Source organism: Narcine bancroftii, chromosome 1 (genome assembly GCF_036971445.1).
Source record: "Narcine bancroftii isolate sNarBan1 chromosome 1, sNarBan1.hap1, whole genome shotgun sequence".
NCBI classification, from domain to species: domain Eukaryota; kingdom Metazoa; phylum Chordata; class Chondrichthyes; order Torpediniformes; family Narcinidae; genus Narcine; species Narcine bancroftii.
In genome coordinates, this window is record NC_091469.1 from 8,599,125 (window position 1) to 8,615,408 (window position 16,284).

Sequence of the window (16,284 nt, forward strand, 5' to 3'; positions counted from 1 at the left end):
ATGCAACCTTGATGGTGAATCACAGTGTAAGCAACAATTTTGATGGTCACAGATGCAGTGTCAATCAGTCTCCATTGGCTAGGACACTGCTCTTCAGAGGATAGGACCTGCCCAGAATGCCATTCTGGTTAGCATGAATGAGTTGGGCTGCTTTATGGCTGATGCTGTTGAAAGATGACATAACATAACTTCTGGCAGTTTGTTGGTGGTGCTCACAGTGTGTCATTTTGTCCTGGTGGAGAAAGGGAATCATTAAGCCTCCTGAGGTTGAATATTGGTTGTGCAGAGTTCTGTTTAGCAATGCACTGCAATAACATAAATTATTTCATAGCTAATTTCAGTGTCCAATGTACATATGACCTGAAATTCTACTTGCTGCAGCTAAACATATTCTTCATGAAAAGAAGACTAGTATATGCACATAATTTGACTGAGAAAATAAATGCTAAAGATATAGATAATAAATATTCAGTTTACAAAGTGCAAGAAAAAAAATGGTTAGTGCAGATAGTCCTTCATGTGGTGTCAGAGCAGTTCATGGTTTAGTGTACATGGAGTAGTTCACGTGCTTGCTACTGTTCTTGAATGTAACGTCTGCCCGAAGGAAGCAGTGAGAAGAGATTGTGACCAGGGTCCTTTATGATGTTGGGTGCCTTCTTGAAGCTGCACCTCTCACAATGCCTGCAGTGGATGAGAAGTCAGGGCAATGTTTATCACCCGCACAATTCTCCTTGAAGTTCTGTTTTTGCAGATTCCTGAGTCCCCTTCACCATAACTGTGATTACCTCCACCACCTCATCCCTCATTCTCTTGCCTTCCCTCCCCTCCGTGCTTCTCCCCATTGCAGTTTAGCTTTGTGCCTTTCTCCTTTCAGACATCTGTTCCTTTTCCTGAAGCCTGACTCACTGTTTGTTATGCGAGGTCATACAAGCTTAGCTATCAGCCTGAAATCAAGCAAAACATCCCCATGATACACCAACTTAATTAATTGGCTACGGGAGGACCTCTGCACACTGATCTTTCATTAAAATTATAGCACATCTCCACATTTTAATCACCCTCCCTGCATGCTGCTTATATCAATATTTTATCCTGCTTCCAATATCCAGTACTTCCGTTCTCTCATACTCAGAGCTGCTTTCTAATGAATTATAGAAGAGACAAATCCTGACAAACACATTCCTCGTTCTGTGAAATGAAGATTTGGGAAATGTCTCAAACCATCACTTAAATGTCAAGATGCTCAGGATAAATCCCATGCAGATGCTAGGGATTATTAAAGAGTTAAGGAATTATGTGGTTGGCAAGTGTTAAGAAAGAATCAGTCGCGCATCTCTCGGCGGAATGTGGATTTGTTTAGATGTGCGGAGAAGGACCTTGTCACGGTTCATCCCCAGCAGCAGTGTGACAGAGGACTCCCTGATTTATTGGCTGTTTCGAGGGACGAAAGTAGAGACAGATATCCAAAGTTGCTGGAAGACCATCAGCTCTTTGAAAGATGCCCTTTGGCCTGCTGAAATTTAGATATTCCAGCACATGGAGATGTCAGTGAAGGAATGCTGTCGACTGGCACATTCCAGACTGCAGGTGTACGTGCTGAGGAATGCACTGATGAATGGCGTAGCCAAAGCAAGGGCTATGTGTAGAAAGACCACAGTCTGAAGTCCTTCGACTACTGGACATTGAGGGGTAAGACTCATGGGAAAGTCCCTTAAACAACAGAATGAGGAACTTTGGGGAGGAGCAATAGTGCTATGAAGGGTTAACACCACAAGATACAATAACAGATTGTACAAATGAATATGACACTATGAATGCTAATAGACTTTGCACCATACAAACTCCTTACAGACAGTGCAGGATTGAACCTCGGTTCCGATCGCTGGCGCTGCAATAGCGTTGCGCTAACCGCTATGCCAATTGTGCCTCCCCAATTCACAATGAAAACATATATGCAGTGCAGGGTCTTTTAAAATTTGTCATGTCCCGAACCTTTGGAGTTTGCTACCACAGGTGGTTGTGGAGGACAAGTCATTGGGTGTATTTAAGGTAGAGATTGGCAGGTATCTGATCAGTTACACTATCAAAAGTTATGGGAAGAAGGCAGGAGTATGGGAGAATTGATCAGCTCATGACGGAATGGTGGAGCAGATTCAATGGACTGAATGGCCTATTTCTGCTTCTAGATCTTTTGGTCTTCTGGCCAATTCAGACAGTCCTCTATCAAGTTCTTGGGACATTAGATCAACAGTTGGGTTGTCGTTCCATTGCCTAGCAAGGTGAAAGCCACCCTCAAATTCACAAGGCCCAATACGATCAATTTGTGGGAATGGTCAATTTCTATCATTGTTTTCTACTCTCTGCAGCTCATATTATTCGACCTCATGTCCAGCGATGCCAAAGAACTCGAGTGGACAAAGGTAGCATTCCAGCAGGCCAAAGACACCCTAGTGAAAACAACATTGCTGGTCCATCCACAAATGGATGCCCCAACCTGCTTGACAATAGACGGGTCCAATGCAACAGTAGGTGGGGTCTTGGATCAGTACATCAATGGATAATGGAAGCCTCTAGCATTTTTTAGTAGGCACCTCTGCTCTCTGGATACAAAATACAGCACATTCGATAGAGAACTGCTGGTGCTGTAACTAGCAGTCAACACTTCCCTTAATTTTAAGAAGGCAGGGACTTCACGCTTTTTACTGACTACAAACCACTGACATTCACCTTTGCAAAGGCATCAGATCCCTGGTCAGCCCGCCAGCAATGCCACCTATCTTATGTATCTGGGTTTTCAACCAGGACGAAACATATCTCCGGTAAGAATAATGTGGAGACTGATGCCCTGTCCTGCTCCTTCGTTCAAGTAGCATGTGCCCTCTCTCCGGATGTAGGCTACATGGCGCTTGCCAAAACTCAATGCCAGGATGACGAACTCCTGGCTTATAGAACTGCTGTTATGAGCTTGCAACTCAAAGATGTAGCCTTTGGGCCACAAGGCACTAACTCTCCTGTGCAATGTTTCCACAGGTCAGCCTTGCCCTATCGTCCCTGCTGCGTGGAGACTTTTCATTTTTGATGCCATTTACGGACTGTCCCACCCCTCCATTCGAGCAATGGTCTGCCTGATTGCCAACAAATTTGTGTGGCATGGACTCAAAAAGCAGGTCATGTACTGGACAAAAACGTGCACAGACTGCCAATCTGCAAAAGTGCAAGCATTTCCAGCCACCGCAACGCAGATTCAACTGCATGCATGTCGACATAGTCAGCCACCTTCAGTGTCATGAGGATCTAGGAACGTGTTGACAGTCATCAACTGATTCACTAGGTTGTTGTTGTTGGAGGCAGTTCCTATGACAGATTCATGCGCCAGAACTTTTATTTCTGCCTGTGTGTCTCGGGTCGGACTACCCACACACAATATCTCTGACAGAGGCCCAGAGTTTACCTCTACCCTCTTGGACATTTTGTCTTGACTGCTGGGAATGCAGCTCCACCACACAACAACCTACCACCTGCAGTCAAATGGCCTGGTGGAGCGGTTCCATAGGCACATGAAGGCTGCACTGATGGCCCGACTCCAGGGACCTGATTGGGCAGATGAGCTGCCCTTGATCCTCCTGGGAATAAGAATGGCACCCAAGGAGGATCTCAACTCTTCATGGGCTGAGTTGGTTTATGGATCCCTGCTCATTGTACCTGTGGAATTCGTGCCTATACTACATGGACAGAGGGTGTCACTGACTGAAGTCCTAGGCAGACTGTGGGAACAGCTTGGAAAATTGGTCCCAGTTCCCACATCAAGGCAAGGAACAACGACACCCTTCATCCCAAAGGAACTCCAGGACTGTGAGTTTGTGTTTGTGCACAGAGGTGCACACAGGCCAACCTTACAGAGGCTGTATGAGGGCCCCTTCAGAGTGCTATGAAACGATCATACAATGTGTATTCTGGACATTGAGGGGCATCTGGAAACATTTCCGATTGACTGACTAAAGCCTACTCATCTTGACCCTGATCGGCCCTTGCCACGACCCCTGATATGAAGGCGTGGATGACTGCCCAAGAGTGGTGGACAGTAACGGCACCAGAGGTTTAGCCTCCTATTGCAGGTTCTTGGGGGGAGGGGCATGTAGTGGTTCACCGGAGGTTTAATCAAACCGGCTTGGGAGGCTCCGAGGGACATCACAATGCGATGACGTCATTTGGAACTTCAACTCGACTACGTCTGATCATTTTCTCATTCTTCATTTCGCACTGCAACGCAGTTGCTACAAGTGTAGCGATTAACGCAATGCTATTGCGGCACCAGCGACCCAGGTTCGAATCTAATGTGGTCTATAAGGAGTTTGTATGTTGTCTGTAAGGAGTTTGTATGTTATCCCTGAGTCTGCTCACCTTTTCTAACTCTGATTTCTCTATGATCACTGCACCTTTTGTTTTCCTTCTTGAAGTCAAAGATCAACTCCTTTGTTTTGGTGACATTGAGTGCAAGGTTGTTGTCATTGCACCATTCAATAAAATTTTCAATCTCCATCCTGTATGCTGACTCATCGTCTTTCTTTATACATTTTTGATAATAGTTTTTATCATAGCACTATGGTGTATCTGGGGAGTGGAGAATCAGATCCTCCAGAATACCTCCCTGTGATGAATAAAACCCTTTTATATCTACCAGCTACATTCTCCAGTGAGCTGCTTACAGTCACAACACAAAAACAAATAATTCTGTAAGTTTACAATGTTCGCTTCTGACTTTTTAAAATAAAATGACTTGTCACGCCTCTCTACCTATTATTGATGGCTGACAATTACTGCCAGCAGGACTTCATAATGGCAGATCACTGTGTTGGCAGCAGGAGGGTTCAAGGTGGGCTTGCCTGGTTGTCCCCCACAAATCCTCTCAGGTTAGATCATGTTGCATGTCTCCTGCATATTTTTGCCCATGAGTGGAAGCTGAGTGTCCCACTCACAAGGTCTTTCTCTGCAACCCATGAAAATCAGTTGAAGTAACCTGAGTTAGTAGGGGTAAAGTCTGGAGAGACTCAATGGGTCAGGCAGCATCCATGGATGGAATTGGTCGGTCAACATTTTGGATTGGTGACCCTTTATCCAGACCAAAGTGGGTAGGGGAGAGAGCAAGAATAGAAATGAGGTGAGGGGAGGGATGGTAGGGAAGGACTTTGAGGGGATAGGGTACTGGATAAATGAAGGTGCAAGAGGTGGAGAGACGAGAAGGGGAGGAGGCCATAACTAAAGGTGCAGTTGAACACCTTTATTTCTGCTGTAAGAAGGAGAGCACAACAGTGCCTACAAGAATCCCTGAAAAGGCTGAAGACCCTGTGATACCTGTCTCTGATGCCCATGTCAGAACATCATTCAAGAGGGTGAACCCTCGCAGGTGTCAGGTCCTGATGGCATACCAACCAATAGGTGGAGTGTTCACAGGCATTTTCAACCTCTTATTGCTGCAGTCAGAGGTTCCTATCAGTTTCAAAAGGTCATCAATTATTCCAGTGCCCAAAAAGAGCTGTGTGAGCTGCCTCAATGACTATCGCCCAGTCGCACTAACATCTATTGTGATGAAATGCTTTGAGAGGTTGGTCATGTCCATAATTAATATATACCTAAGCAAAGATCTGGATCCACTGCAAGATCACTCATCCTCCACTCAGCTCTGGATCACCTCAAAAACAGCAACATATACATACAGCTGCTCTTCAATGACGACAGCTCAGCCTTCAACTCCATTATTCCCTCAGAGCTGGTCAAGAAATTCCAAACTCTGGGCCTCTGCACCCCTACTTCTGCATCTGGATCCTCGATTTCCTCATTGGAAGACCACAGTGAGTATGAATTGGAAATACTATCTCTTCCAAACTGACTATCAACACAGGCACACCTGAAGAATCTGTGCTTAGCTCACTGCTCTACTCACTTTACACCCATGGCTGTGTGGCCAGGCACAATTCCAATGCTAAATCGAGCAGAATATAGCGGACTTCAGAAGGAAGTCAGGAGAACATGATCCAGACTTCATCATGGGCTCAATAGTGGAGAGGGTCAAGAACTTCAAATTCCTGGGTGTCAACATCTTCGAGGATCTGTCCTGGAGCCTTCAAGTCGAGGCAATCATGAACAAGGCATGCCAGCAGCTATACTTTCTGAGGTGTTTAAGGAGATTTGGTATGTCACTAAAGACTATCAAAAACTTCTACAGGTATACCATGGAAAGCATTCTGGCTGGTTGCATCACTGCCTGGTATGGAGGTGCCTACTCTCAGGACAAGAAAAATCTCCACATAGTTGTTAACTCAGTCTGCGACATATCGAGGGGTGGTAAATTGGGTGAGTATATATGCGGATGATACAAAAATAGGGGGAGTTGTGGATAGTGAAGAAGGTTTTCATGGATTACAGAAGGATTTGGACTGTTTGGAAAAGTGGGTTGAAAGGTGGCAGATGGCGTTTAATGTAGATAACTGTGAGATACTTCATTTTGGGAAGAATAACCAAAATAGGATGCATACAGTGAAGGGGAGGGCATTGAGGAATGAAGAGGAACAGAGGGATCTTGTAATAATGGTTCAACTTTCCTGAAAGGTAGATTCCCATGTAGATAGGATAGTGAGGCTTTTGGTATGCTGGCCTTTATAAATCATAGCATAGAATATAGGAGCTGGGAGGTGATGTTGAGACTGTTTAAGGCTTTGGTGAGGCCAAGTTTGGAGTAGTGTGTGCAGTTCTGGTCTCAAAATTATAGGAAGGATATAAATAAGGTAGAGAGGGTGTAAAGAAGGTTTACAAAAATATTGCCTGGATTGCAGTATCTTGAATACAGAGAAAGATTGAGTAGACTGGGACTTTATTTGTTGGAGCGTAGAAGGTTGAGAGGGGATTTGATAGAAGTAGTATTTAAAATTATGAAGGAAATAGATAGAGTAGATGTGAATAAGCTCTTTCCCCCTGAGGGTAGGGGAGATTGGTACAAGGGGTCATAAATTAAGGGTTGGGGGGAAAAACTTTAGGAGTAATATAAGAGGATGCTTCTTCACTCAGAGAGTGGTGGCTGAGTGGAATGATCTATCAGAAGAAGTAGTTGCGGCAGGGTCAGTTCTGTCATTTAAGAGGAGGCTAGATAGAGGGTTGGAGGAGTACAAACTCCTTATAGATAGCATTGGATTCAAACCTGGATCGCTGGTGCTGCAATCACATGGGAGTGGGTAGGTGGAACTAGTGGAGTTTCACATAAATCGGACTAGATGGGCCAATATGGCCTGTTTCTGTGCTGTAAATTGTTATATGGTTATATGGTTATATGGTAATATCTACAAGAGGTGAAGTCTTTAGAAAGCAGCCTCCATGAGCCCCCACCACCTAGGCCATACCCACTTCACTCTGCTACCATTGGGAATAAGGTACAGGAGCTTAAAGGCGGGCACTCAGCGGCACAAGGACAGCTTCTTCTCCACTGCCATCAGATTCCTGAATGATTAATGAGCCAAAGACACTGGCTTATCTTGATTTTTCATGCCCTATTTTTATTTATTTTTGTAGTGGTTTATATGAAATGTTTGCCCTGTGATTCTGCTGTAAAACAATGAATTTCATGACTTGTTCATAACAATAAATTCTGATTCTGATTCTGAGGAGGGCTTGAGAGAAAAGGGAGAACAGGAACAACTAAAGGAGAGATGGGAAAGTTAAATGGAAGGGGTGAATGTCCTAATTCCACTCTAATGTCATAATCCTTTAGGTGGAAAAGCATTTTCCAGTACTGTTCTAAGTCTTGGATGTGGCTTTCGTATTTCTAACAGCAGTGCCCAAAGCAATGATAAAGCTCTGAGATCCATGTCTTTGTACTGTCAAGATGGTCCCAATGTAATTTCTCAAATGCATAACTTGAAATGACTGCCTCTGTAACACCATGTGTGAACCCTCTACTAAAAGAATCCCAGAAGATTTGACTGTATGCCCTAGTCAGATATTGAGTAGCAAAGCTCAGATTAACGTTATTTTGACCTGGAATTGTTAGCACACTTTTAGTTTCAGATGTGCTTCAGGGAATACTCTTCTTGATGCAAATACTCTTACTCACAACTATTCTACAGCATGAAACAGACCTTTCGGCCCAAATCGTGCATGCCAGCCAAGTATGTATTATGGGACATTCCCATTTCTCTGCATTTGGCCCATATCCTTCCAAATGTTTCCCAACCTTAGTCAGTCCAAATGTCTTTTGATCATTGTACCTGTTTCTGTAGCTTCTTCTGGCAGCTTATTCCAATTGAGCTGGAAACTTGAGGCATCTCTACTGTGTCCTTAACCCTCCCATAGTCTTGCCTATTTTACTGCTTCTAATGGCAGAAGAGAAAATGTGCAATGGGTATAGGATCTCACCAGAAGGAGCAATGCTGACCAAAATACAAGTGATTATGAGATCTAGCTCACTTTTGTGGAGAGCACAGGCAAAACTGTTACGTCACCCCGCATAGAACCATAAAACACTGCACCATAGAAACAGGCAATTTGGCCCTTCTGGTATGTGCTGAACTATTATTCTGCCACGACATATTGAGCTGCACCCAGACCATATCTCTCTTTAATCCCTCCCATTCATGTACTTATCTAAATTTTTCTTAAATCGAACACGCAGTCACCACTTCAGATGGCAACTCTACAATCTCACCACTCTCCACATTAAGACATTCCCCGAACTGAAAACAAATAAATACATTTTTAAGCTTGCTCATATGAATGCAAAAATCAGAACCTGGTGTTAGATCAACAGCAAGTTGCAGTAATTACCCACTGCTTTTTGTGTAAATCCACTTAAATCTGGTGCTAGATGGCGGGAGGCATCAAATGTGCTTTGCCGTTGATTTAAATTGAAAGCAATGCCTGTGGGGGATTTGATAAAAATGCGTTGAATTGTACAATATTTTGGTCTATTTTGAAAAGTGGCTGAGTATGTTTTGTTCTCAAGATGGTTTTAATCTGTGGTGTTCAACAGTTTCTGATTGTTTTACTTATTTCTGCTAAATAAAACCATTGGGTATATCCATTGAAATGGAGGAGTAGTCAAAGCAGGTCTGCTTGTATTGGAGGGTGGTCAGCAGGCTTTCACTTGAGATGCTCCATTATTCCTGTTATGCCCAGGTGCAAAGCTAGTTATTTTTTAGGAGGGGGGGGGGGTGGAATTAGGGCAGTCCCTGTACTTCCTGGTGAATTCAGTATTTAGTGACCGCAGACAGCAATTGGGGAACAGCAAGCCAAATGGCGACAAGCCAGTGAGAGATCTACCTCCATGCCAACCCTCCTGGGAAGCAGGTAAACTCACCTGGCATGCTGCACTTGGGGACGCTTTCCCATTGCTCCATGATTTACCTGGTTCATCGGGAATGCAAGATTTTAAAGGGGGAGTCCCTTAGTTCTAGCGATGATGCCATGCGTGACGCATTACATACTCGCTGGAATTAAATCCTTACTCCTCCACAATTGCACTAGAACTAGACTACATGTTTACAAGCACAGGAGTACACGTTTCTTCCTCTCTGCGAATTACACTGATCTCCTTCCTGTCGCTATGATGTGCGCACACAGGCGCTGATGTCATTAATGGCAGATTGTCCATTTTCTGTGCCAGAAGGTGATTAGTGAATTAAAGTGGTGGAACTCTAAATCTTACCCTCACCAAGATCCAGAGCCCAGTTGATTTTAACTCGCCCCGGCCGTTTGGGATGTTACCCACACACGATTACCAGGTACTAACCTGCTAATTTACCAGGTTCGGAGGCACATCAACACTCTTGCACGGATCAACTATCCACAGACAAACTCACTGCTCTCACAGCGACCAGGATTACAGGTCTCCCCATCCTGTTCCTTGTAAGGAGACGATCATTTTCTCCCAATTCCTCCATCGCTGCCGCATCCATTCCCAGGATGAAGCCCTCGACTTCAGGGCATCCAAAATATCTTGTTTATCTAATGAACATGGATACCACTCCTCACCATCACTGACAAAGCCCACACCCTGGTCTCCTCCATTTCCTGCTCTTCCACCTGTCACAGTCATGTACTTAACGTGCGTCGGGAGCAGCGCTAGACACTGCTGATGACGTATCCGAGACACCACATGGGAGTAATATCACGCACGTGCAGGCTAGTTCAGAAGGCTGCATATGTTGTGATGCATCTCGGACACAGGAGGAGGAGATTGAGAGCATTTGAAGTCACCTGTGTGTGGTGGAGAGCCAATGAAAAGGTCAGAGGAGTTGAACTGAGTGGTGTGTGTCTGAAAAGAATAAAGACAATCAACTCCATTTTCTGCTGAAAAAACGATTGATTGTCTTCTTTAAATTCTGGGTATACTAGGTAAATTACTGCATCTACAAGTGGTGACCCCATGGGTTCACAGAACCTTCTAGGTTAAAATAGATAGAGATAAGGATAAAGCCCTTACAGGAGCAGTTGGGGAGGGTCAAGTTGGAGGTTCCCCCTCTTTTTATTAACATTGCACCGACATAGTTCACGATGCACAAGGCTTGTTTCTCCACCCTCAGTGAGATAAGTCAAAAGATGAAATTCAGTTTACTTATGGCTTGTCCTCCAGAGCAGATCACCTGTGAAGTGAGGATGTTTTAGTAAATCGTGTTGATAATCTCCCATATGACATCCTTAAGGCTGCTATTCTGTGGTGCACTCAACCATCTCAGGCTACACACCCTCATCCGACTTCTTTCCTGGAAGGACAGAGTCCCTCCAGTGCTCAATTTCCACCCTATTGGCCTACGCACCCGACAGATTATCCTTCACCACCTCTGCCAACTTCAACACGATACCACCCCTGACTATTTTTCACAGGGATCAGACTCCCTATGGCTTTCTAGTCCATTCATCCTCCATGCCAACCCTTCTTGCCCTCGAGCCATTTCTTGCTGTAACCACTAAAAGCCAGAAATTGTTCCTACATCTTCCCCCCTCACCTCCATCCAGCACCACAAACAGACATTCTAGATAAGGCAGAGCTTTACCTGAACATTGTCTAACCTGATCTATTGCATCTGGAGTACCTGGAACAGCATTCTCTACATCAGTGAGATCCAACGCAGATTGGGTGACCACTTCGCTGAACACCTATGTTCTGTGCATGGGTCTAAACATGAGCTTCCTGCAGTCAACTATTTCAACTTCTCCCCCCCAACCATTCCTCTTCTGACAGGTATAACCTTGACCTCATCCATTGTCAGGGAGCCATCAAATATAAACTTGAGGAACCACATTATATTCCTCCTGGTCAGCCTTAAGCATTGCATTTTTCTAATGTTAGGTAACCCCCATCCATCTGCTTTCACTGTTTCCATCTCTTGCCTCACTACTTATGGACTAATTTCTCTCTCTCTCTCTCTCTCTCTCTCTCTCTCTCTCTCTCTCTTTCTCTCTCTCTCTCTCTCTCTCTCTCTCTCTCTCTCTCTCTCTCTCTCTCTCTCTCTCTCTCCTTTCTTTTCCCAACCTTTGCTAATAGTTTCTCCCTCTCCCTGCCTCTCCAACTCCCACACCTTCTGTTCTATGTCAATCACCTCTTCCCTGCTACCCCCCACACCCATTTATATATCTAATATCTCCTGTTCAATTTTGCACCTCCAACAATTCTCTGTCTCCACTGATTGGGCTTGTTCAGATTGTTTTGTGGATGCAGTGGGCATGAATTTTTGTTTTGAAGCCTAAGCCCAGACATATGAAAGATGAGACAAATGTCTCAGCACATTCCTCTCTTTGAAGGTGAAAGATTCAGTGCTGATTCACAATCTGCACCAATGTGTCCAGTGTTTGAGAAATCTGGATTTAGTGTATTTTTATTTTAACAATACATTTCTGGCCCATGAAATCCTGAGGTCAATTAACCCAATGGACCTACAAATCCCCATATGTCTCTGGAGTTTGGGAGGAAACCAGAGCATCCAGAAGGATCCAAAACAGGCACTGGAAGGACATAGAAACTCTTTACAGACTGTAGCAGATTCGAACCCAGGTTGCTGGCCCTGAAATTACATTGCACTAACAGCAATGCTATCTGTAGTGATAAGGTGTCAACACCAAATTCAATTTAAATGATTTAGCATGGAGAGATTCACAAACATCTTTGATTGTGTGTGATAGACAGTCACATTTTCACCCACTCATAGAAGGCAATAATGTTTTCCTACATATAGAAGTTACACCTGTAACATAATTTTTTTTCCCTTCCTTACTTATAATTTATTTGGTTCAGGTAAAAGCAATTTTAGTGTCCTATTCCATGAAGTTGCCTTTATCAGGAAAGCATACTACTTTACGCAATTCTTACTTTACTTCTACCTTTGGGCAGAAGGTGCAGAACCCTGAAGTCCAGCACCTCTAGGTTCAAGAACAGCTATTACGTCCTTGAACCTGCCCATACCACCCTAACACAAAGCATAAGCCACCCAAAGATCTGTCTGCACATCTGAAACATCATCTTTTCTCTTGTACAAACTGTTACTTTGAAGAATAAACAAAATAATGAGCAAATACAGATATTTATGATTTTTTTATATATATTGGCATCTTGTGCTAATTTGAATTTTTAATTTTGTATTTGGTGCATCTTACACACCTGTTTGACTGCAGCACATGAGGATTTCAGTGCATTTGCACATTTGTACTTGTGTATATGCCACTCCTCCCTTATAGAGCAACATTACAGAGGATCACCATTACTGTTCCGATATTTGTTTCTTTTGTGGTCTTAGCTTGGATAGAGGAAGGTTTGAGCAGTGTGTATTTATTGACATACAGTATGGGAACAGACCCTTCTGGCCAATGAGCCTGTCCTGCCCAAATACCCCAATTAACCTCCAACACCTCTAGATTCTGAAGGGTGGGAGGTAACCAGAATACCTGGAGGAAACCCATGTGGACATGGGGAGAACATACAAACTCCTTACAGACAGTGGCTTATTCAAACCAATGTTATTGGCATTGTAGTAGGTGTTATGCTAACTGCTACGCTGCCCACAATGGTACCAGATTGTCTTTAGCCATGCACCGAGTAGTTATTGTGTTCTAAAAGCCAAGTGGGTATTCAGCCTTTATTTCAAATGAATGGCAAGGTTATTGTGAAGCTATTACAACAATAGGAACCCGGGTTAAAATCCAGTGCTGTCAGTATTGAGTTTGTATGTTCTCCCTGCGCCTGGACGGGGTTCTTCCGAGTGTTCTGGTTTACTCCCACTCTTCAAAAACGTTCAAAGATTGCAGGTTAATTGGTGTATTTAGGGGGCACGAGCTCGTGGGTTGGAAAGTCCTGTTGCCATGCTGTATGGCAAAATATAAATTTAAATTGGAGCTCAAAAGGAGATACACTTATACACTTATTGTGGTAATTACATTAAGACAGTGATCAAACTCATTTCTGTAAAATAATAAAGCTTGCATTGGGGAAGCATTAACCTCTTAAGAATTAAGAATGAAGAGCAATTGTTCCATTCCATTAGAAGGGAATCTCAAAGCATTTCCCTCTAAGAAATGGAGTCCATAATATACCTACCTGGAATGCTATTGATGCTGAGTTAACAGAAATGTTTAAGTTAAAGACTCCTGGGGGTTTGAGAAAGTCATTGAGGTGAAATGGAGAAAAGGTGAATAAAGGATGTAAAGTAGAGATCAAGCTGAGTCACAAGACTCAAGTCTCCTCCTGCTTCCAAGTTCAGATGTAAATGCTTCTAATTTTAAAAGAGGAACTTTTATCTCTAAAAATACAAATTTCCAGGAAGCCTGGTTTATTGATTTGGCAAAAAAAAACCTTACTGTCACCTGAGTAAAGAACATTTTGGTTGACTGCTGTTACGTAGGTAACAGGAAAGACAATAATATCAAGTTAACTTGGAGAAAATAGGTGTATTTGAGTGGTGCAGGCTTGTGGGCCATAAGGGCCAGTTTCTGTGCTGTATCTCTAACATAAAGTAAAAACAACCTTTGTGTTCTTTTCCCAATCTATTCTGAGTCACAAACTTCATTATTTGTCCATTATTCTTCATACTGTTATCTGAACAAATATTGTTCAAACTGTTTACATTATAGCTATCATATTGTATGTGAATGCTTAACAATGTTCTCAGAACATCACCTACTTTCAACTTTGTAACATTGCCACAGCGTAGCTGCTACTAAAACCCTCTTCTTTACCTCAGTTATCTCTGAACACAAGAGTTACCCAATGTGGAAACAGGCCCACTTCAACCCCACCCACTCAAGTCCGACCCGTCTGCATTTGTCCCATATCCCTTTGAACCTATCCTATCTATGTAACCCTACAAATGTTTCTTAAACATTGTAATAGTATCTGCTTCAACCACCTCCTCCAGCAGCCCACTCCATACACTCACCTCTCTGGGTGTAAAAAAAATGACTCCTTTCAACTTCAACCTATGCCCTCTAATTACCAATTCTACACTGGGCAAAACAATCTGCGTTCATCCGATCTACTCCTCTCATAATTTTGTGCACCTCCATGAGATCACCCCTTATACTCTTTCACTCCAAGGAATAAAGTTCTAGCATACTCAATGTATCCCTATAGCTCAGGTCCCCAAGTCCTGGCAACATCCTTGTAAATCTTCTCTGCACCCTCTCCAGCTTGACAATGTCTTTGCTATAGTGAAACATGAATGTCTGCAGATGTTGAGATTGCAACAAAAGTGCAGAAGGAACTCAGCAGGTCTCTCAGCATCCATAGGAGGTAGAGATATGTAACCGGCATTTTGAGCCTTAATCTATAACATGGTGATCAAAACTGAGCACAATATTCCAAATGGGGCCTCACCAATATCTTATACAACTCCACCATAACCTCCCAATGTTTGTACACAATACACTGAGTGATGAAGGCCAATATGCAAAAATCTTTTTGAGTACCCTTTCAAGGTACTATGTACTCCTCAATCTCTTTGCTCCACTACACTCTCCAGATCCCTACCATTCACTGTGTTGGTCCAACCCATGAGCAAAAACTCATATTTTTCTGTATTAAATTCCATCAACCATTCCTCTGCCCACCTGCCCAACTGCTCAAGATCCTTCTGCAATCTTTGGCAACGGTCTTTACTATCTACAAGACCAGACACTTTAGTGTCATCCACAATCATTCTATGTGATCATCCCTGACTTTCTCCCCACATTCAGCTATCAACAGACTTGAAGTCATGCATATTTCTGACCCCATTGTCCTAATTGAGTCCTGTAAGTCATATTATCTGTGCAATCCAATCTAAAATGGGTCCCAGAGAAGCAATGCCTTGATGTTTCAAGTTCTCAACATTGTTCTGCCCTGCCAGGCCCTACCTGTTCCATGTTCTCACCTTTCATTTCACTTCTCTGCATCCTTTAGATCAGTTGTTTTCAAACCCCCTAAATTCCACCTTATACAATCCCTATCCCATAAATGCTCTGTGTAAGGGATTGTTTAAGATGGTATGTAGTTTAGGGAGACAGTTTGAAAATCACTCCTTTAGAGTATCTGGAATTAATTAATTCTGATCCCTTGAACATGACATATTTAGTTACTGTGCCTTCAAATACAAGGCTTTAAGCCCTAAAAAATTTCTAAACCTCTTTCTTTCTTTCTTTTAGATGTTCCTTATCCTTTTTAACCTATCTTTCATAAACTGCACTAATAACATCTTGTGGAACTTGGTGTCAGTTTAATGAAACTTTAACATGCCTTGACATGGTTGATTATGTTGAGGTCATTGTCCGAAAGAAGCGATGGATGCTGACTCAATCAGAGCTGTAATAAAATCACAAATCAATGATTCATGGTAGACTAACCTAATTTAACATGCCTGAAGAGGCATGTAGAGGGCTATTGAATAATCCAGTTGGATATAGAACAGTTATAGATATGGGCAGAGAAATGACAGATGGATTTAATCTGGATAAGTATGAGGTGTTACACTTTGGGAGGTCAAATATATGTGAACTGTAGACAGTTAAATGACAGGGTTTTCAAAACACTGATATGCAGAGGGATCTGGGAGATCCAGGTCCATAGCGCATTGAAAGTGGCTACAAAAATAGAGAAAATGGTAAGGAAGTTTCATTTTTCAGCCAAATGAAACTGGTCAGACTGCACGGAGTACTATGCACAATTCTGGTCATCCCATCACAGAAATGAGGTGGAGGCTTTGGACAGGTAACAGAAGAGATTTACTGGGATGTTGCCTGGTTTAGAGGGTAAGAGTTATGAGAAGAGACTGGACA